Source organism: Thunnus thynnus, chromosome 24, assembly GCF_963924715.1.
Source record: "Thunnus thynnus chromosome 24, fThuThy2.1, whole genome shotgun sequence".
Classification (NCBI taxonomy): Eukaryota; Metazoa; Chordata; class Actinopteri; order Scombriformes; family Scombridae; genus Thunnus; species Thunnus thynnus.
Genome location: NC_089540.1, coordinates 7,847,628 through 7,864,727, shown reverse-complemented (window position 1 = coordinate 7,864,727; position 17,100 = coordinate 7,847,628). Strand labels below are relative to the sequence as shown.

The following is a 17,100-nucleotide window of genomic DNA, read 5'->3' as shown; positions in this document are numbered from 1 at the left end:
TTGTTCAATATCAAAAAGATGAAGGGACATGAATGCATGTGTTTGAATGGGAAATAGTCAAAATGTTTTGAAGCAAATCTGTTTGACTGTCAAATCAAAGAGACAAACTTTTAAAAAATGTATCTGTTAAAGAACTTAAATGGTGTTTTTTTCACAGTCAACTGTATTTAAAAGAAGACAACAGCTGGCGTAACTTCAAACAAAGTCTGGCCTTTTGTGTCCTTTTTTTTGAACAAATTGAATTTGACATTTCAGTAGAAATGTGTGCAGACAATTTCAAACTGCGAGAAACAAGCGCCCAGCTGAGGCCTGATAAAATTACACTCGCAGATATGTCATTAAAGTGGATCTGAAACACAAAGCAGGGCTCGAGGACGTTAATGCGTCGGATAAGTTGGCCAGAATATCTTCAAACTGGACTGAAGCCGAAGGGACCTCCTCAGCGCTGGGAAGGAGACGAAATTTGTCAGCAGCTGTCAGGCACTGTTAAAGTTTTGAAAAAGTAATCAGCTTCCTTGGGGCAGAAGGGATAAATGGACCACGATTGCAAATAACCAGCAAACTAAAGTCACTTTGTCAAGTGTAGTTTCTGCTGGTAAATAATATCTCATCTTCATAATCAAATGCACTTTAATACGACTCTGAAAACAAAGGAAAATACTAAATCAAATGCTGGAAATTAAATACTAGTAGTTATTGCACATTACTACATTCTGTACTTACTGAGATGTTTTTGGAAGTATGTCGTATTTTTGAGAGGCTGTCATAAAGTGCTTTCAGGGTTTTACTGTGCACTTTTCTTTTTCATGGCTAAATAAACAGGTCAATAGACTGGAAAAATGCCATTGTAAATTCTTAATGTGACCTCAGCTGAGGGAGAAACGCTTTCATTACCACCACAACAGAAATGGTACAAATTTTCTCCAGCAAACAGATATCACGGACTGTAACGACTGCATAAAATGTGCAGACAAGTCGGATATACAGAGCAGTTCTGTGTTCATGGGAACAATGATGCTGCTGTTGCCTGCGATGGCGGTTTATGGGAGTTAAATTTTATAGTTCTGGCAAAACAACTGTTATTTTAGCGAAAGGACCTTGCGGCTGTGACATCTGCCTGAGGGCAGCGGGTGAAATGGAGCAGAGTGAGGCTGACTGCACTGTCTGATGGTCTTGCTGATGAAGTTAATTGAACTTAACCACTGTACGAGAGAAAAACAGGCAATTATGAATATTAGGGACCCGGATTTGGATTTCTTCCGAAGCTCTATCATTTAGCAATTTAAGATTTCTTTTGAGAACATAATTTTCATCTTTTTTTCCCCCTACATTGCAACATGAGCAGTGCAAGTGGGACAACAGTCTCTCACTGGCTGTATTGGCCTCCAGCTACAATAGCAGCAACTGGCTGACCAAATTTCTAAACACACAACGCAACAGTTTGTATATTTTTAGTTGTTTTGACAGCGATAGTGTCCGCTTGTTTGCCAGATTTGGTCAAGTGTTCATCACTGTCTTGTTGAAAAATGAATGTATTTAGTAGAGTAACGTCAGTAATGACTTGCTGGCAATGCCAAAGTTCTTGCACACCTGACAGTCTTGTAGACAGGTGCGTCAAATCAAAAAACTGTGCCTGCAAATAGCAAAAGTGCCTCTTTGAATTAAGACAGCCAACTCTCCAGTGGACCTCTCTGATGGAGCTGATTTAAAGTCTCCTCTGTTGTTCATTAGCAACTGTATAAAATTTAAATATTTTATGGGATTACAAATTATTAAAGCAGCCAGTGAAAAGCGGGGGAACAAGCTCCGGATGTGGAGTAACCTCTCTGACATGGACAGACTTGTACAGCTGTTCCGCAAAATGCTCTGGAACAACAAGTCGCTGGATTTGTTTTATGTCACCTGCCATTCCACCTCACCCTCAAAACCTCCCGCTCCACCTCTTTCCAAAGTGCTTTGTTGGCTTTAGATCTGTACACAGTGCAGGTTATTGGAGTAAAGTGAATCCACTGTCATGTTCCTGGAACCATCCTGAGATGATGAGTGCTTTGTGACATGGCAGGTTATACTGCTGGAAGTATCAATTTACCGTGGCCACAAACACGGTCAGCAACATTATGTGTAAGCTGTGGCTTTCAAATAATGCTCTGTTGACTTTGAGAGGCCTAATGTGGCTCCCAGAAAAGTCTCTCAACACTATTACATTCCCACCACGAGCCTGTACACATGGCAGGATGCATCCATGGACCCTTCAGTCCACATACTATATGTTTCTAGTCTATTCTTCGGTTCGTCCCGCATGCCGCTGTTGTTCCAGGCACCTCTGACCTCACTCATCGATTTCATTTATACAACTGCTGCTCACTGCTTCTACCACCACCATGCCACCATGAGGGCAGCTGTTTTGCCACCATGTCTGGCAAAAAAAAAAAAAAAAAATCACAGCACATGGATCAAATTCCTTTTTTGCTCCTCCCGCGTAGTTGAAACTGAATCTGTGTGCTTTCTTGAGTTGCAGCCACTTGTTATGATGGTTATTTTTGAGGTGCGAAAAAATAAATCTTTTATCTGAAAGAGGGTGCTGCTTGTTAAAAATGAGCTAGATGCTCTGGGAGACTCCCCCGAGCTGAAATAGTGATCTTTGAAAGCACTGAAAAGTATACTATTGGAAAAAAAAAAAGAACCCTAAAGAAATGACACTGCACTCTCTGCGGATACTTGTTGAAAAATACCAATATAGAAACCCTGCAGGAACAGAACATAATAAGGGTATATTTCCTTATTGAAAAAGGTGTTGTTTTAGAAGATCCATCAAAACAATTGAATACGAGAGGCCTCACAGGATGGGACAATACATTCAGGGGAAATCACATAAATCATATAACTGCAAGCATTGGGAATAGCTGGAGCGACTTCACTCTCCAGTGGACGCTTGTGCTTTGAAAAAGAGGGACGCTCCACATAATTACTCACAATGGTCATATATGGTGCACTGAGATTTTTGCTATAATGAGACGTCTTTTTCGATCTGATGCATACTTTTTGAACCTTGAGCCACTGTAAACATTTGCACTGCTGAACAAAAACCGTCCACGCGCGGATCATGTGCGACTAATCACGCATGGTCTAGAAAGAGTTGCTTGTTAATTAGAGAGGCCTGTACTCATTACTCACCTGTTTCCTCAGCGGGGGCCCGCTTCAGAAACGTGTTGGTGTTGTTCGCTCGACGATAAGGAGGATGGGAGGGTGGGGGAGGAGGGAGGGAGGGAGGGCGATATGTTTCAAGCTGCCTGGCCTAAAATATCCCAGAGGGGAGGAGTTGAGGATGAATCACAGAGGAAGGAGATGGTGGTGGAAAAGAAGTGGAGTTGCAAGGAAGCTTGGGGTGGTTTATGAAAAGGGTTTTAGCGGCAGATAGAGTGGGAGAGAGAGAGAGCTGAGAAGAGACAAAGAGAGACATGTCGATGAGAAAGTGGAGCTGATGGGAAGCATCAACATGTGAAGATGACGTTTACTTAAACGGCAGGGAAGATGTGTGTATGTGCTGGGGGCAGCTCGGGTCATTGCTTGGGCGTGATGATGCTCAGTGATGGAGGTAGGAGGAGGAGGGCGGCCAGGTTAACACGTGTACATGCATCTTGCTGACAGTTTCCTTGCTGATTGGCATCCTGTCAAACCCACTGGGACTGTATGTCAAACAACCATTTTAACGAAGGGCAAGTAAACATATTTATATATATATATATATATATTTGATATTAAATTAGTTCAGACATGGTCTTCAGTTGACTTTTGTTCGATTGGATCAAATTGACTCACACAGATATTTTCACATTTAAAAAAGGTTGTCTGGAGATGCTAATGATAGTGGGTTGATTTAGATCATTATTTACAACAGATATTACACAGTGCAAGAGTGTTTGTGAAGCTAGCAGTGGATGGAATAACAAGAGAAATGTAAGGGATCAAAAAAGGGTCAAAGATTGTGCTTGTGAAATGAGATACAGAAATAATGTTACAGCCTGCACCTTTTGTAAGCATGCGATTCTATCAACCTCAACCATTTGACTGAAGCAGACAATCTGACTTACTGCAATTACACTATATAACTTTCCAGTTGGCTTGTCAAAATATAGCATTCTTATCAGCCTGACAGATTCATTTGTTGTTGCTGAAAACTGTGAATTTCTGTGTTACTAAAGAGATGAGATCATTTTAATTGCACAATCACAAAAAGCTTCAACATCTAAAAATCCTTTGTATGTGTCTAAAAATGGCATGTTTGCACAAACCTTTTAAAAAACTTTTTTATTTAACTATCATGATTACTATTATTTTGAATATGATTTCACCAACATGTAATATTTATTCTATAATATTTCTAATTAAAATATTTAACTTTTAATTTGTTAATGATCCCTTTTTATTAACTCATTTATTGCATGAGGTTCACATGGCTTTGAATCGTTGCATAGCAACAGATGCATGTGCTTCCTCCATATACAGAATGTCTCTATTGTGTCACTAGCTAAAAAAAGAGATGCTAGTTTGGTACTGGTCGTTGCTGGGGTCATAAATCCTGTATGATTACACAATGCCTGGTTAAGTGTTGTACTTTACAGCGTGAGACATCACTTGTGAGAACATGTGACTTTTGACTGAGGCATAAATGCCAGCTGGCCTTCATGGATGATGACGAGGTGGTCATCATCGATGAACATTCTGGATGATTGTTTTTTTTAGAGGAAATTCAACATCTTCACATGAAATAGATTGTTTCCTGTTGAAGTAAATGCCACAGACCGAAATAGACACACATACTGTGAAAAATCCATTTTTACCTTAAAGTGACAAAGCGACAAACGTGATTATTACCACGCTGGCATGATTTCCCTATTTCCTGTTCCCTATCGCCGCTATCTCACCCTTTAAACACCCTAATAGCTAGTCTTTAGAGTGGCTCTGGTGCATGAATAGACTCAGGCATCATCCCAGGCTCAGAAGCACTAAACTGTGTTAACATCGCACTACCTACTACACACATTAGCAGTCTGGAAAGCTTTTTCCACTGCAGGGAATTGTATTCCTGAAGCCTGAAAACAACAGAAAACCAAGTGAATTAAAACAAGATAGAATGGAAATGATGCAACAGAAAATTCATGAAGGGGATGGTGTGCAGAATAGTCAGCTTGACAGTTTGTTGGACAGATTTATACAACGAAAAGATAGAAATAATGGAGTTAAACAAAAGGCAAAAAGCAGATTTTCCTCCAATTTCCAATGAGCATGAATATGCTAGAGAACCTAATACAGACGCTGGCATATTTTATGAGGTGGAGTCGAGGAAAAATGTACTATTGATTCATACACTTTCTTCCATATACTGCGTTCTCAGCAAGCATTGCTTGCCGTTTGTCTTAGCTTTAAATCTAACCACTCGACAGGCAATACCTATGTACTTCCCTGTAATTAAAAAGTGAATTAATCTTGAGCACTGACTGTCATAAATTCCCCCATTTTTCCCCCAGCCTGCTTTCCGGTTCACCTCAATAAATATATTCAGATCAATCAATAGGGGTATTATTATGTATATATCGCTGTGGGAATCAGCTTGGCAGGTTGCCTTTGCCAGTGCTACACTTCCTGCCTTGCCCATGTTATCCTCCAAGATGGCCATCTCCAGTTCTATATGAGGATTTGGCTGCTGTTGAGGGGGACGGTGGGAGTAACATGTGGGCTGTAAAAGGGCTGTTTAGCTGGACTTTGCTTTTAAAATGTTCAAGAAAAAGTTGAAGGAACAATATAGCAAAAAATAGACTTTAACGCCTGCCCAGGAATACACCAGTAAAGGAGAGAAGAGGAGAGAAGAAACACTGCTAATGTGACAAGTTCTGCTTACTTGAACATTTGAAATAAAGTGAAAGAAAGTTGCAATTAGGCAGATGTGTAAACCAAGGCTGTGTGCTGTAATTAATCATGATTGCGTTAATTACACTTTGTTTTTGTGATAATGAGGACTAAAAAGAGACAAACAGCGGAAGAAAATATAGAAAATGAAGGATCTCATGCCAAATGACACACTGCAGCCCCACAGTTGCTATATTGAGATTTCATTGCTGTGGATATTAAAAATGCCAATTCTCTCCCTGCGGCAAATAGTTCTCTCATTCCAGCTACCCCAGCATAGTGAATTATTTCTCTGCTCCGTCTGTAAAAACTTGTCTTTTAAGTCCATTATTTCCCTATTTTCCATAAGCAAAGCCATGTCTGATACAATCTTTTAATTAAGATTTTACAAGTTGCTTCCTCCAGCTCAAAAGCTGATTTCTTGTAGTATTACAGCAAGCTTCCCAAGGACAAATTATAATATCTTTGTTTAGCTTGGCAGATCACTCATCTTGTAGATCTCATCTGCAGTGGGGACTACTTTTTATTTACCCTGTGCTGCACAAAGTTCACATTACACAGACAATATACTGAGGATTCCCATAACTCCCCAATAGTCATATAGTTTAGAGGGATGGCGCTTCAGTAAAGTTTTTATCAGTGTGATCTTACATTCAAACTTTCATTATAGATACAAGCTTGATTTTTAAACTAACTGCCTGTGTTACAACCATAGTAAGCCTCATATCTAAACGCCTTACTGCTTACAGTAACATTCAGCTCAATTTCATTCTTTCACAACCCATTCAAAGTGATGATGGATGAACATGGTTGTGTGACTTTACACAACACTTGTACAAAATATTTACAATACGTGGTATTTTTATACGTCTGCCACTAATTTACCATGTGCCATTAGGTTAATACCATGTGTGATTAATGTTAATAAACTATGTTATAAATGTCAAGCACAATAACTGTATTATTCACTTGTTGCTCATTGTAATATTGGTACTCATACATATGCATGTTTCTATTTTTTTTATGTAGTGCTCTTTTATACTTTGTATATAAATCTTTCATACTGTTAAAATTTTAAAGGTATCTAGATTTTTATTTTTATTTATATATTTTCATGTGTGCCTTTGTTTGTTGATGCATTTGTTCGTGCAGTGTTAATGTTTGTCCAGTGTTCCTTTCTGCAGATGACAACTGAAGACCTTTGAATGTTTAAGAGGAACCCTGATTCTAAGCTTAAAATCAAATAAAGGCAACAAAAAATAAATAATAAAAATGCACATTTAATGTACTGTATATTTGGGTAATATATATGGCTCATTTTTATAATATAACCACTTCTATTTCCACTAATAACAGTAAAAAAACAGGAAGCAGAAGAAGAAACAAAATAATTTTGTAAATCATTTGAATGAAATTTGAATAATGAATTAATAACAAGGATGTATCAATTCCTGCAGCATGTAGAACATGTAAAAATTATTATGGGGAACAGAGTACATGCTGTTGCTAGTGCTAATGTTATACTAACCACAAGTTATTTTCAACCAGCGAGGTGATTCAACAAAGGCAATTGTGCTAATGGTTGTCATTAAGCTTGGCGTATCCGTTGCTAGGACATACCTTGTGGGAATTTTCTTGGTAACATGTAGTACGGTACATACACTGTATGTACAGTACATAAAGTTCACTACACATATTTCTCACAGTGCAACATCGTTCATAAATAACACCACATGAAAAAGGACATTTTCACATGATGATCATTTCTGAGCTTTTAAAGCAAAATTTGATAAAAAATAATTTCATGTGCCAAAGGGAGAATTCTTCAGTCATTGCAAATATATATCACTACAAATATGCAGTATATATAGCAATATATAAGCAATATCAAATATGGACAGACGACATCCACAGGAAACTATAAATAAATAACAGGAGCAGATAAACACCACACAACTACAAAATCTCTACAAAAAGTAAGTCTCACAAAAAAATAAGCTAAGAGCTGTGTGTCTCAACAAAATCTGTGTGTGATGAGCTTCGCAAAGCTGCCAGTTATGCATTTGCAAAATACTCTCATGGAGGGCCAGTGCACAAAAATGCATAACCTGATGTAAAGATCATAAATCCTTGACCTGTGAACAACAGAAAAATATAATGAATATAATGCAATGACCCATCATAGTATATTCCTTTCACCTTACCTCCTACAACTATTTAACTACATGCAACTAATTTCATAGCTTTGGCCATCATTTGTATCAATTATGATAACACTGTATTTGCCAAAAACTGCTGAGATCTGGGAACATGCAGCACTGCTACACTGACGTCCAACAGGGCAAGAAACATGAGCAGTCAGCCGATCAGACAGGTTGTTAACAAGACAACAGTTTATCCAGATGACCTAGACCACTTTATTTAGAGGTAAAACTGAAAGTGAGTGCACCTTAAATATCAGTAAAAAATCCCTGACTGCACAGGAAAACTGTGTGTGAGTACAGCTAATGTGAGTAAAGTTGAAGAAGGAAGTTGGCCTGTGAACTGGCCAAATAAGCTTCACTAACCCAGGGTTTACCCTGACCCAAGTTTTAATACACCAGAATTATCCTTCAATATATTTTTACAGAAGTTAGGGTGTTAGTGGGTCATTTTATTTCATTTTGTTTTATTACGAAGAAATTAAGGCTGGGATGGTATTGTCCCCCACTGGAATCTGACTGTCCAACTCTGTTATCTCCAAACCAGATTCATATGTTGATAGGTAATTGGCTTGTCATCATGAAGGAAGAACATGTAGCACAATGACAGAGGACCAAAGTTCAAAGTTGGTCTCGGCCTTCAACAAAATTAATTATTTCAACATTAAAAGGATACTGCAAAGAAAAAGATCCAAATCATATTCAACCTCTAAAGGGGACCTATTATGCTCATTTATGCTCATTTAAGCCCAGCTGACTTCTGGCTGCTCGGGAGGCTATGTTAAAAAACCATAGTCATAGGATTTCACTTCTTTTCTCATTCTTTACTCAAAATGTCAACTTCTCAAATACATCTGTACATGTTTGAGCCAGAATCCAATCCAAACACATGGATAAACCTTAGCAACAACCTTAGCAACCAAGGCTATGGAATGGATGGCCATTTACGGGTGTGCGCGATGGTCTGACGACAGCTCATTGGCAAAAAAAAAAATGGCACAAACAAAACGTTCAGTGCCAGTTGAAGCCCTGACTTTTGACTTGCAAGGAGCATTTCCACATTCGTTCACCTCAACTTTTGGAATTATGACCATGTTTAACATAGAAATCCAACATCATAACATACAACAGAAAAAACAAAAAGCATAAGAGTTTTTTTTTTTTTTTTTAAATGTTTTCCCGGTCCAATACCCCTGTCAGCACAGTTTAGACTTTGATTGCAGCAATCTTTCCACCCCTCGTGTCTTAGCAACCACTATATAAAATCCATACTATGCTTCAGGGCATGCTTAACTATGATGGTGATGCAATAGCTACAAGGTGCAGACAAGTATCATTGCTATAATAGTGTGTACCACTGTAATATAATACAGCCTGTTACAGTCTCTGTCTCTCTACAGTCAACTCTAAGCAAATACAACAAAACCGGACACGCACAAACATGTTTCCCTTCAACATTCCAGTGAAACAAACTCAGTTGATCAAATATTGGCATTTGACTTTAACCGCTGCAAGGTTTAATTGCTGGTGCCTGAAATGATTTTAGCCAATGTTTTTGGCACTCAAACATCCTTTGGAATGTGCATTGGGTATAGCACAAACCTCCTGCATTATTCATCAAAGCTGCCTCCAGCATACCCCTGGAAAAAAATATGATTAAACCAGTGGGCTTAAGCACTTCCATAAACAACGATATGATCGTCTTTAATAATAAAAAGCTCTCAAATGGATGTTACATAAGCAAAAAAGAAATTGTTGGCCAGGCGAACAGTGAGGAGGCTTGCATCTCAGAGGTGGCATGACATCATCTTCTGAAAAGCAACCAAAACCTGTTGGTCCCTCAGTAGTTACTGAACAGCGCCTGATACAGTATAACCCTCATTATTCAATTTTTTTAATAAGACGCCGATGACTGCAGCTGCATTTAAGCAAACTGCACATAAAATGATCATAAAATTATGGTGCAATGACTGACAAATGTGAGTGAATCATTATAATCTCTCTCACACTCGCTTTCATCGGTCTCTCAGCCTTGTACCCTCTCTCTTAGTTTAACCTTTCTTATCACAAACATACACATCTGACCTTCCACATAGCCTTTGGCTGAGGACCAACACATGAACCTGGGTCGTCACTGACATTCTCTTGCATCATCATTGCAAGTTCGAAATGACACCATGAGCCGGCAGGCACTCGATTGTGATCAAGTGACATCACAAGGCGAGGCTATGACCCTGGGATAATGGCTAGTTTACGTCCTCGACAGTCAGTGACTGCCAGGCCACACTGTGCTGCAGTGTGGAGACTACCCTGGTCCATTTGGTTTCTAGTGAGTGAGATCTGAGTCAGCCTGGGTACAAATGATATTCAGTCTAATTGGGTCCAGGTAGTCTCATGGGCCCTGTCTGACTGTCCTCGGGTCCCTTTTGGAACAGATCTCTTTCTTTGGTTAACTTATGCACATCAGGTTGGCTAAGTTTTCCATGTGTTCATTTTGGATCAGGTCTTGAAGATGTCTATACTATATAAGACGTGTTTTAATTTAATTTTTTGGATGTACAACCTGCCCAATTTACTTAATTTAGGCTGGAATTATAGTTCTGTGAAGATACATGAAAAAAGTATTTGCAGATCTAAGCAGGGAAAGGTTTTATGAGTAACTATAAGACGAAGAGCTTCATAGAGGAGCCAGCTCAACCATCTATGAAAGACACCCATGCGTGTTCACTTAGGTGGAACCCAGAGAAGCATGTTCTAGCCTTGAGTTATTTCGTGTATGTGTTCTGATTACAGATGCATTCTGCTCTGTTAAGGTTACTAAAGAAACCAGTATCTCTGCCTCCTCTACCATGCTATGACTGTTGAATATCAGAACAAAATGCCAGCTCTAGAGAGAAGCCTTTCCTCTTTGATTCAAACTGACACCAAAACCTGACATTTAAAGATGACTCCTTTAGATCACCAGGGGGAAAAATGATATTAAGCTCCACTGCAGCTACACTGGAAACATCTGGATGTGACATTGTGTTATCTACATTCCCATAAAATACGAAACCCACTGATCTGACAATTCAAGTTATAGCTCTGCTCCTGCTAAGACAGATACCCATTACACTTGCCCTTTTTATACTGTTCTCCTGCTTTATTACTATATATTCTGCACTTCCTTGAGAATAAAGAGCAGCATAAGAATCAAATGTGACTTAACTAATGTGAGTGAGCTGCTGCCTTTACTGCAGGTCTACAGTATCAAACACCCCCACTACTCCAGCCTCCAGTCCACTTGTGCCTCTCAACCGTCTGCCAGTGACTGCTTGGTCTTGGTTAAACCCCTGCCACAAGCTGCTAAGTGCTCCCTTGTATGAGTCAGTAACCTCCCACGCTCCCAAGACACAGCATCAACCCCTCCAAAACACACTTTTTTTCTTAATGGAAACAAAACAGTTGGCATAGAGGCTTCTCGAAAATCTATTTATTATTTGTCCTGGTCACCCATTCATTGCATTTCCAACTGCAGTGACCCCTTAAACTGTCCAACCCCCTATTAAAAACTGTGTCTATTTGACTTGAACTCTATTCCAACCTCCTCCGCCTCCTCAGCTTGTTGCCAGTGGCCTGTTTAATTCCTGCTTGGTGCCATTTCTGCACAGTAGCCCCTATTGCCGAGCTATGAATCCCTCCTCCAAGCTCTGCCACCATGCCTCCCAACCCCCTTCCTTCTCCCCTCCCCCACCTCATCCCCCTCTTCCTTCCTCTCAGCCCCTTTGCCAGTGGCCCTGCAAATCTCCGGAGGCGGGCAGTGCCAAACGTTCCAGCTGTTTAAACAGGTCAGTGGTTGGTAGCGGGTGCCAGCAGGGGGGTGTGCTTTGCCATCGTGGTGCCCTACATCGCTGGTTTGTGCTAACCCCCCTGAATCTTTTGTCCTCAAGGGAGCTGCAAAGTCCAAACTGTACTAGTGCTCAGCTGAGAGATGCTGGATGTATATGCATTTTATTGCCTTAACCCCCTTTTTTTTGTTTGTGACTTTTGTATTGTAAAGAAAAGGGTTTCAATGCTTGATGAAAAGATCAGAGCTATGTCACAAAGCCATGAACATACACTAATTTCAGCTGGCAGTGTAAAACCACTGAGTGTGCAAAATGTTAGGACAGCCTATGAACCAGAATGATCCAGGTGAAAGCTATGAACCTTTATTGATTTCACCTTTTAAATCCATATAGTAATGCAGGAGAAATGTGCTATACATAGATGAAGGGGGAAAGACATTTATTCAAGACGTAGCCTCTGGAAAACTGAGACTCTGGATTCTGCAAAAATAGAGTGCAACTCATTACAAGGAAGGCATCTGATAGTTTTTTGTTCACAAAGCTGCAGTGTTATTCTGTTAAGACATACAGGGGTATTTGAACACCCTGAATTTAATCCACTTTCTGTTCCATTTACCTCAAGACAGGATTTATACAAATATCTTATGCGGGGAGGAAGGACAGTGTGAGTTTTATTCTTCAAATCAGTAATAAAAAAGGACAGACTTAATAATAGCAAAGACTAAACCATATAAAGGTCAAATTATGGGTCACTTTTTATGTTTGAATTAGAAAGTCACAGCAGAGAGTATTTAAATAGGAGCATAGAAGGTGATAGATTGAATGCATATGCAATAAAAGGCTTTGATCATATGAACATTATCAGAGTCAGGTTTAAAGTCAGTTTGATCAGAGTAGTTCCACATGCAGGAAGACTGCAGGCCCACTGCGTATATGTAATGTAAGTGGACGACAGATGAATGTTAACTAAAGCAGAATCTTTAAATGTATATAATATCAGTCCATTGTGATGCTATTGGTCCAGTCTTCTCATTGTAGAGAGTCTCTCATTAAAATGAGACCCGATGCCCCCGGGCGCTCCAATTGTATTTTTCAAACACAATTGTCAAAACAAACTGTCATATTGAAGCTGATTTCAAAGACAAAGGAATTAAGACTACATAGTAGTTAGAATATAAATACAACTTAACATGTAACAAATGTAACAGCAAGATGGTAAGCATATAAATAGATTTCTTTTTCTGTATTTCTTTGCCCATACACGGCCTCTTAGGGAAAGGCATACAAGGACTGCACAGCAAACACGTTGTCCTGCAGAATTATGCAGCAACCCCTGCAGGCCAATTAGTACAGAATACTACTGTACTGCATTCATGTTAGAGGACAAGAGAAAATCCATGTTTTTCTCATAATAATAAGATCTTTTCTTGTTATTGTGACATCTCTTTCCTATTATAAAAAGGAGAAAATTAAATCTTTTTTTTTATATCAAGATTCTTTGCCATACTTAATATCTCAAGAGATATTTTCTCAGTATGAGATCTTCTCACATTCCTCTAGTCTTATTTTTATGGCACTGTGTTTGTTTTTATTATTATGAGATCCTACTGGATTATATTGAACAATCTTTGTTATTGACATTTCTCCTGTTATGAGAACTTCTGTTGTTATGAAATTTAAAAAAAAAAAAACAACTTAAAAATACATAATAACACCAACTTTATCCTTTAACAAAGTAATTTTAATTTTAATTTGCTTTGGCCAGAACTTAAAGCTGCATTGATTCTTGTTTCAGCCACTTTAAAGCAGCAGAATTAGCTGAAAACACAACATCTGACATATTATCACCTTAAAAAATTGTTATTGTGAACATATTAGCATGTCTGCTGTTTGAACAGGTAGTGGTTTAAGTTTTTTTTGGTTAAAACAGCTGCCTACTGCATCTGTAAAAAGGCTGATAACAGCGGAGGTTGCGGGCTAGAAGAGGCTAAAAAGCTTAAGCTGGGGGGTAAGTCTCACCAGGAGATACATCTTTACATATTACTCATAGTAATTTGATCAACTGTTAATGTAAAAAATATAGATTAGTGCAGCTTTAACTTTAGAAATGGCAGATTAGAAAAAGCTCACATAACTAGTTTTTGGAGTACCATGGTTTGCTGTGGAAGGCACTGACTTATTCTGTCATTTAGGTATGAGAAGTTGTTGCCGTGATAGTCACTTACAAGAGGCAAGACAAAAAGGTTTGGCAGTTGCAATAATGTCCACTGTGGGTCACTAGAATTGTGCAATTGCAGGTGCATCATTCATCTTCACCATGAATGCACAAACAGTCCAACAAACACAAAAAGGCAGATGAAGCCAAAGCACTTTCTAATGTCACCGAGGAGGCCACTTAGTCTAAATGATAGCTCTGCCCCTGCCCTGTATGTATTGTATGAGATAGGTCATTGAAATTACAATCTAATTTAGACATGCTCCAGATCTGTCACAGAGAGAGTTGAGATGTATTAAACCCAGCTCTATAAACCCACAACTCCATGTGTGTTGAATATGAATTAAGCATATTTGAAGTAGACTGGTGACTCGTCATTGAGTATATGGGGGTGGCTTCTCTCTCCATCTCTCTCTCTCTCTCTCTCTCTCTCTCTATCTCACACACACACACACACACACTCCTCCTCTCTCATGCTCTCTTTCATATCTCTACATGAGGCAAACACATTTCGCCCACAAACACAGCTGACCAGCCACCTCTTTTCCCCTCATGGACCTGAGCCGCTCGCCCACAGACATTCCACATCAAAGTTAATTTCCGGGCTTGTTCAGATGATCAAGCAGTATGTGAGTGAGGTGTTGGCGCTGCTGACCCGCGTGATGAGGCTTACTGCTGCGCACAGTAGACAGTGACACCAGCACGGGCAATCAGCACAGCGGGGCACGTGTGCATGTGTGTGTTTGCGATTTTTGCACAAAATCCTTTTTGATACCTTCATCACTGTTAAGCATGACAGCCTCGCCCCTTCAGGCCAAAGTGCAAGATCAGTTTTCACTATTGCAATCAATACGTCGCCTGCGGATTCTATCCGACCCACATATGTGGTAATGATCACTTGTGGTGGGCGTTGTTTCAGCCTGGGCACAGGATTTTAATTGACTGCTTTAGCTGTCAAGGAGTGTGGGGACCTTTTGATTTGGCCAGACTGTCACACAGTGAGCTTTAATTGGCCTGCGGACAAAATATGAAGGAAACACATTACTTGAAGTGCTCATGCATGAGCCATCGTAATTTATTACAGAGACATTGTAATCTGAAATGCCATTAAACTCAAAATGCCATTAAACTTTAAAATAAATTAGGACTGATTGTGTTATGAGGCTCTTAAGTACTCATCACGAAGTCCTGTATGTCATTTGCTTATAATATAAATCATTTTGTTTATTACGTATGTGGCAGCTAAACAGGATGAGAAGAAGAAAAAATAGTGGAAGAAACAGAAAAGGAAACAAGAAGGCAGCCTGAGCGTAAACAGCTTCTGCAGAAGTTTGCCCATGGCAAAGAACAGCCCACTCTCCTCCAATAATACAAATGCACACGTCAGCAAGCCACTGACAACCTCCGCTAGGAGTTACCTGAGTGCAACTTGTTGACAGGAAATGACCTCAACTGTGGAACACACATGACTGAAGAAATGGCAGCAGGGTAAAGCCCCTGTCCTTATTAATACTATTTTTTTTCCACATTTTGATGGGGGGAAGGAAACAAAAAGCAGAGGCACAAAGAGAAAGTGGAAAGTTCCTTCTGTCGCAGCTCTTATGTTGCAACCATTACCTGCATGAGGCCAATAAATAACATCTCTGCCGAAAATTTCCTTCCTGCCTGCTTGGCAGGCTACTACTGGGATAAGATAAATGGGCATATACATTATATGGCTTATATGTAGTATACTGTACAGTCATAGAACTGGCACCTAAATGTACATTGAAAAGCACAAATCATTCTTTAATTATAACTTTTGCAACAAGTTCTGAGGTGGTAACTCTTGAGCTGGCAGGAAAACGGCTCTGAACCATCACCCCCATCACCCATCTACCCCATCATTTTTTTCTGAATCTCTGGTTGTAAACTGGTCGTTTTTACTTCTTTTTTCTTGAGGAACACTGTGCTATCTCATAAATAAATAAACAGCCTTGCAATGCTGCAAATACGCCCCAAGTCACTGTTTTGCCCCTGCCCCCTCCTTTTAAACTTCAACATAAGCCCACTTTAGTGCCATTAAAATAACTTGTCATGACAGTGTAGCCTGGGAGCAGTGCAATCAATTTCCATTACATCAAGGCCCAACTGGGCATCGCCACTAAACTAAGCGCTGGTAAGCCATCTCCCTGACCGAGGGTGGTGTGTGTGTGTGGTGGCATGTCTGTGTGTGTGCAGAATTAAGGGTGTGTGTCAGTGTGTGAAAGAGTGAGGAATCAGGGAGAAGGGAGACTTCACTAACACAAGCTTTTCATTTTTTTTTCCTCCATGGGTTCCCTGTCTTACCAGCGGAGGGACTGAAAATAATTATATTCTTTTTTAAAATTCTTTATTCATAGAATAAAAAGAATAGAATAAAAAAATTCACAATTTTCTTCTTCTGGAAACATTTTGGTCATGTTCCCAATAAGGAAACAAGCCTAATTTTCCATCATACCATCATTTGAAATTATCACCAGCTGAACAGTTCAGTCTCGTCTCAGTGCAGCGAATCTCTCCCTGAAGTGATTTAGAATGCACCTTTTGTAAAAGACCAATCTGCAACTAATTAACATCAGAGTAATTTATGCCACAAAATTGATTTTTGCTCATTATAAATTATGCACGAGTCCCATCCGCTGTCCCTTCCCACCTTCTTATCTCTCTGGCGGAATCAGTGGATTGACACGTGGCTGAAGTGTCCTTGATGGGGCATTTCTACAAACTGTCAGAGATAGGGAAGGCAGAAAAAGAGGGAGAGAATATATTCAAGTCTACGGATGTATGTACTTGTGGCCTTGAGAGGAGCTGTGAATCTAAAGTCATTTCAAATCAACCTAACAACAGAAATACAGACACATGAACACAGCAAAAACACCTTCTTAACACAGACTGATGTGTTTAAAAATGGATTTCTATAAATCTCACC

The 17,100-nt window shown here is 39.5% G+C and overlaps 1 protein-coding gene across 3 annotated transcripts in view; it reads right to left on the bottom strand.

The window, feature by feature from the left end:
- Positions 1-17,100, bottom strand: part of LOC137176834 (interleukin-1 receptor accessory protein-like 1) — a 301,386-nt gene that overhangs the window by 113,025 nt on the left and 171,261 nt on the right. The gene's annotated exons all lie outside the window — the stretch shown is intronic.